The following is a 6,920-nucleotide window of genomic DNA, read 5'->3' as shown; positions in this document are numbered from 1 at the left end:
AGTTTTGTCCTACCTTGTTGTTGTTCGGGGCGTGCTGTGTTACTTATACTGTTCTAGAGCGTTCTAGAGTGTGCTGCGTTATGTAATTTATACTTCCTGTGTTTGTGACGATAATGTGTGTGTGTTCTGATGTTTTCTTATGAGGTCGAACATGTTACTTTGGTTTTCACTTTCTTTTATATGCTTTTGTTCTTCTATCAATTTATTGTGTTTATCAAAGTGATATATATGGAAGTCCTCTTTTATATTCATGATGTTTCCTTTTGTAGCTTTCTCGATCATTTCCATGATCACTGTCATCGGTCCGTACTGGTGGTGGTTGTTTAGTATGTGTTGGGCGAATGCCGATTCATTTTTTAGTCTTCTATTTCTTATGTGTTCTTTGCATGTTGTTGTCAGTTTTGTACCACTTTGGACGATGTACACTTTTTGGTAGCTTTGGCATGTAATTTTGTATATCCCACTTTGTTCGCAGCGGTTTGTTTTTTCATTTATGAGTTTTCCTATTGTATGGGTTGTTTTGAAGACTATCTTTATATTAGTGTTTTTAATAGTTTTTTAATCTGTCGTATGTAATTTCCTGCGTAGGTATATGTGACCCATTTTTGCTCTTTTTCAGCTTTATTGTCCGGGTTACTTATCTTATGTTTAAGTTTGTTATATAATTGTGTGAAATCTTCCTTTCTGTTTAATCTTTGTAATTGATAGTGCGACGGACCGGAATGAAACAAATCAAATTTATGAGAACTTGGTAACCAAAACAATCATTTTGCAGTGTGAGATCATTGTTCACATTAAGTTTAAAGAGCAAGGCTGAGACATACTCAGAAGGGTCAGTCACTGAAGGAAAGAGAAAGAGGATAGTGTGAGAGAGAGACAGAAAGTAGACCAACCCCCCTTTCAAAGGCAACAATCCTAGGCAACCCGTCAATTCTATGCTACGACTGAAGTGCAGTGACAGGGAACCATAATCCCCCGAAAGAAAAGGTGATATTTTCTTGAAATAAGTGAACGCTAAGGGAATGAAGGACATGGAGACAATGAGAGAATGAAAAATAAGACGTTATGTGAGTTCAGTTGTGTAAGTGCTGTTATAGTTCCATAAGTAAGAGACTAGAATAAGGTTTAGCAAGGAAAGGAACAGAATGAGGGTAAGTGTTAAAACTCTCAGACCTTGGTAATTTGTGTATGTATCCATGGAGTTGAGTGGTGAGGAATAACCGGCAACCAAACGAGAGTTTAGTCCGAAATCGATCCTCGATCCCGACCAATCTTCGCTTGGGGAGTGTAACGGCACCATCGAAATCCTTCCCCCCAATTTTTTTCAGTAGCTAATAGAGTTAATAATAAGTTACGAAGAAACAAAGATTTAATTAAGACACACTGTAAGAAGAAGGAATAAGCGATGAGCAGATAGATCAAACTTGCGCGGACAAGGACATCTGCTAGTCCTTGCGTCCAAGCATCTGGTGTTATTTCCCAAAAGAGCAGAAAGTGATACATCAAGAAAAGACACTGAGTTTCTTCAGAAATGTAGAATTAGCCTTACAGCGGCAAGACACTTTGAGAATTCGAGAAGTGACAGCTTCTACCAGCCATAAGTCAAAAGTGGGAGTGCCAGGAGATCATTAGAGACCCTTCATAATTTGCATCGCTGTCAATTTATCCGCTTTGTATTTTAGGTCGAAATACCCTTAAAAATAACCTGTCATTGGCCGAAACCAAAATTAAACCAACTCCCATTATTTGAATCGGACTATCAGGGAAATTAAGAGGAGAATAGGCAGATACAAATCAGTTAGGACCTCTGGCTCGGCAGAGATTTTAGTCGTCTATCAACTTTTGAAATTGGCGGAGGCAAACCCCGCATCACACGAGCTGAAAGATAATTCTAAGCATTTAGTGGAAGTGTAAAACCAGCTGCTTGTAAGTCGAAACTAAATCAGGTTGTGAGAATTTACGCAACCAAATGTTGTTAAGAAGAACAATAATAAAGTGTTCTGGTGTAAAGTGCATTTTGTTGATTAGAGTGTTTGACCTTCACTTGTCCGAGCCTGACCCGTATTCGACCTGAAGAGAGATCCATCTCCACTAGCTAGTCAAACCCACCGCCAGCTTCCACATGATCACTCCTTCCCCACTTACTCTTGTTGCTGTTTGCTGGCGTCCATATTATCAGGTCCAATCCTGAAATCCAACCACTAATAATCTCAACTGAAGGAAGATGCAGTGGAACCGGGTCAAGCTGAAACCAGCTACGACCTAGCAACTTCAACAGCTGCAACACCAGGTTGGGTAGAGTCAAAGTGGTCCTCGGAGCAGAGGGGCCGATCGCCATCGACTCCCACTTCCTGGACTACTATTCAGACGGAGCCGTAGGCGGAAGGAAAGAGGGACAGTTACAGACGGCAGTCTAGTCACTTGAACGGTAGTTTGCCTGGACGCCGCCAAGTTTAAGCCTTTTATACTTTCTGTGTCGGGCTTCAACTTGTCCGATTTTGCGAACATATTCATTATCATGATTTTGTATGACTTCTGCTTGTTGCCTGCATAATTTTGTTATATAATCATATACGTATGGAATTTTGAATGCCATGTGCAAATCTCAGACCGGTTGCGCCTTGGAAAATTGCCAATGGTGCGGAGAACCTTGTTTTGCAGGCGCTGCAATTTCACTAGACGAGTGTATGCCGCAAACTCCCAGGCGAGGCTAGCATAAGTCATTACGGATCTACTAAGAGATTTGTGGAGGGTCAGTTTAATGTAAGCGCTGAATCGCTCGGTGTTGAATAGGGAAAACACTCTAATGAATGTTCTGAAGGCCTTGGCTTCGATCATTTCTATGTGCAATCTGCATGTTATAGCAGTGCAAAGCGCATTCAAAAGAGAGTACCGAAAAGAACCGCCGTGTAAACAGAGCATTTTGCGGTGGTATCGGTAATGTTCGTCGCTACCTAAACAATGAACTTCGGCATCTCTGGATTCGGCGTGTTGGAGAGGATGACGTAGCTCTGTTCACTTGGCCCACCCCACATCACCTGATCTAACGCCTTGTGACTTCTTCTTTGAGGGTACATTAAGGATCGTGTTTACGTACCCCCACTGCCAAGAACACTAGTAGAGCTGAGGGAACACATCGATGCTGTAGTGATGACCATTGACAGGAAGATGCTACAAAATGTGTGGAACGAGCTCGACTACCGCCTGGACGTGTGTCGTGTGACCCAAGGGGAACACAGAGAACATTTGTAGAGTGTGAAGAAAACTTGGTGTGTTTACGTTTCTTTTTATATATCAATCATATTTGTACGTATAATTCTTTGAAAAATATAGTTTTAAAAACGAATGAATCATTTATACCAGCCCTGTAAATTGATCAAATTTGAAGGATATAAAGAATACATTCAAGACATTAGAAGTAACTAAATAAAAAAAACAGTACATATGTATGTAAGTTTTGAGATTTTCATGGCGGTGACTATGAAGAAAGCAGTCTTATGGGATGTGTGCGCCATGTAGATATTGTGTTAAGCGACGTTTTGGAGGGACGTATCGCCTCCCAGGAAGGAGAGGTGGCCCTCAATTTCGGTCTCCATTGTGAACTGAATGCACTGGTGGATACTATTTATGTGGTTCAGGAAGTTTTTAAGCTTCTCAGGCTCGTGTGGCCAGATGACGAAGGCGCTGTCCACATAGTGAAACCAGCAGAGGGGCTTGTGTGGGACCAACTCAAGTGCCCTTTCCTCAAAGTCCTCCATATTTGTTTGGTATGACCGGAAAGAGTGGCGACCCCATTGCCACGCCATCGGTTTGTCCATGGAACTGGCAATTGAAGCTGAAGTATGAGGTGGTCAGGACATGGCGAAAGAGTCTCAAGATTTTGTCTTCGAATTGTCGTCCTAACAGATCCATAATATCCTTCATAGGCACCCTGGTGAAAAGCGACACTACATTGAAACTGGCCATTACGTCGTGAGGATCGACTTGAGAACCAAATGTGTGTACAAATTCCATGGAATTACTCACGTGGTGTGGACAGTTGCCATTGTTGTTGCTCAGTAGGTCAGCCAAGTGTTTGCCTAAGCGTTAGGTAGGAGAGCCAATCGTGCTCACAGTGGGCTTTAATGGAACATCAGGCTTGTGGATCTTCGGTAACCCATAGTCTAGGTGGCCTGGAACCTTGTGGTCATAGCTGTTGGCAGACTTTCTCAGCAATCGGGGACTTCTTCAGGAGAACAGTCTTGCGACACAAAAAAAACTATCACAGCCGCATTAGAGTGCAACGACGGCATTCTGATCATGATATACTGCTAAATTTGACGTGCGTAGAAGCACAGTGAACAAGTATACAGTGCAGTGGTCTCCCTAAAAGGGGGGAAGTTACCTGATGATAGCCCATGAGGCCAAAATATTGTCGCGTATCGGGCGTATATCGCGACAAATAACTTCACGATGTATTTGATGTAGCGAATTTTATTTCACATTCGCACTTACAATCACCCAAATTACAGATTTACGATTACTGCTATCTGCAGTATCACAAATAGTACACTCCAAATGCCACAATACAACTGACTAGTTGCTGGCTAACTCGGCGGTAGCTCCAGGACTCACTGACTGACTCAGTACAACTCACTGTGAATAGCCTTCGCTGCTCCCTATGTAGCCTCGATCGGACAGTTGTTGCCTGGTGCCTTGTTGCTAGCCACGCTGTCCGGAGTTGTTGACGGCTGCCTAGTAACCGCGATATCCCTCGGTGACGTCACCGCGTTGACTTGCGTTGCCTAGCGACCAGGACGCTAGGACTCGGCTAACATCGGCTCGCTTCGGCTTCGCTCGGCGCATCACGGCTGGCGGGGGGTGGGGGAGGGCTCATAGCTCAGCATGTCACAATATGTTGAAAATTAGAACAAATATATGACAAAAGACATTTTAGAAAATTTTATGATCACTTTTAATGTATACAATGTGCTTCTAATGTCCTATTGACATGTAATGATTTTAACAACATCAAGAAGTGTTGAAATACATTTTTAGTATGAAACATATTCCTAATGTCTTTTAAATTGTGGCATTATTGACGGATACTTTGATATTAAACAAGAGAAGTTGGCCATTGCTACACAACGGCTGGTAAACACAGTTCCACAACAACGAATCACCACATAACAATAGAGGAACTGTTTGAAACTGTTTTTCATGTAGTTCATCCCAATTCTATATAGCAAGGATGTTGAGTTGTATTGTTAGAAGTTGTTACCAAGGAATAACCAGTGAAGACATAGAAGAACTTAAATGTGTCGTAGCATCAGTGATCTTTGGAATGTGTAAGTTAGTGAAAATGTTATAGTTAGTTGTAGTTACAGGTGTTCAGTAAATCCAATTTTCAGTTAAAGCCCCATGTCTGGTCACTGACACATGGCAAGTGGTGTTAAAAATGGGATTAGACGCATTGGTCTGTTGGATTGGATCGTACTTCTCGAATTGTGTGTCATTAGATTGCAACCTGTGTGACAGAAAATCATGCAAATTTGAAGCGTGTGATAGCCATCATTGAAAGGCTGGAAGCCAGGATGAAGTAATTTTTTGGTAACAGCTTCTAACAGTGCAACTCAAGACTCTCCTGCTTCTTTGCTTACATCATTGTCAGCTGGCTGTCTTCTTGCAGCTAACATCAAATTCAAAGTCATAATGCAACCAACTGTCAGTCGGCCTTGGTGTCACGCCCCTTCTGGGGCCCAAGACCAGATTTTTGTTACTGTCAGACATTTATGGTTCTTCAAAGTCACATTACAACCAATGGTCAGTCAGCCAATCCATCTTGATATCAAGCCCCCTCTGGGACCAAAGGCCAGACCTTTGCTGCTGTCAGACAATTGCAGTTTTGTCAATGGGGGCACCATCTCTGACGAGAGGATGCGTCTGTCATTTATCATGGTCATGTGACTTTGAGGGGCTTATGAGCTCTAGCAGTTTTTTGCTTTATGAGTGTTAATGCAGTTCAGTCGCCCAGTCATATTGTTGTTGACCTTCGCCAACAAAGTCATTCTTGGCATAAAGTCTTTTCAAAACTTTTGACCAAGATATTTTTACGGACCTAGGCATTTAGGGGAGGAGTTAGTTTTTCTGTGGAGGCGCTATGTTTGTTGCACTGTAGTTTCAGCACAAGGATATCTGCACTGTCACGGCGTCCAGGTCCATATGGGCACTGTGCACCCTTTGTCACTGCAAAGTAACGTTTATACAGTACATAGAAAGGGTTTCTGTCAGTGCAGGCTTGTGCAGCAGATTATGCCTTAATTAATTGAACTGCTCTGAAACTGAATTAGTTAGCTGAATGGTCGTAAGCTTGACCACTGCCAAGTTTGAGCCTCTTGTACTTCCTATGCATGGCTTCTTGTCCAATACCATGTACAGCTGGATTTCATTGGTTTAGGTTTACTTCTTCCTGTGTCCTGTATAATTTAGTTATGTAGTTATATACATAAGGAATTTTGAAAGCAACTTGCATTTCAGGGACCTCTGTGGATCTGTTAATGTTTCCAGTAGTGCCGAGAACTCTGTTTTGCAGGCATTACAGTTTGAAGAGGTGAGCAACTCCCGCATACACACAGGTGGGAGAGACATAAATCATTAGTGACCAAATCAGGGTTCTGTAAAGCGTATGTTTAATGTTTGCACTTAAGCGCTCTCTTTTGAATAGGATATAGGTCCTTAAGCACGTCTGCGAGGCCTTGGCTACGGTCCTTTCGATACAAAGTCTCAATGTCATACTCGTATAGAAGGTGACACCAAGATACATTATCTATAAATAGGATGTCCCACCCATTTAATTGTTTTGTACGCCCTGAGGGACTAAATCTTTGAAAGAAATTGCCATAGCTTCCCTTCGTTAAGCATTGTGTTCCACCGCCTTCACC

The sequence above is a fragment of the Cryptotermes secundus genome, unplaced genomic scaffold (genome assembly GCF_002891405.2).
Source record: "Cryptotermes secundus unplaced genomic scaffold, Csec_1.0 scaffold2261, whole genome shotgun sequence".
Lineage (NCBI taxonomy): Eukaryota > Metazoa > Arthropoda > Insecta > Blattodea > Kalotermitidae > Cryptotermes > Cryptotermes secundus.
This window is presented reverse-complemented; position numbering follows the sequence as displayed.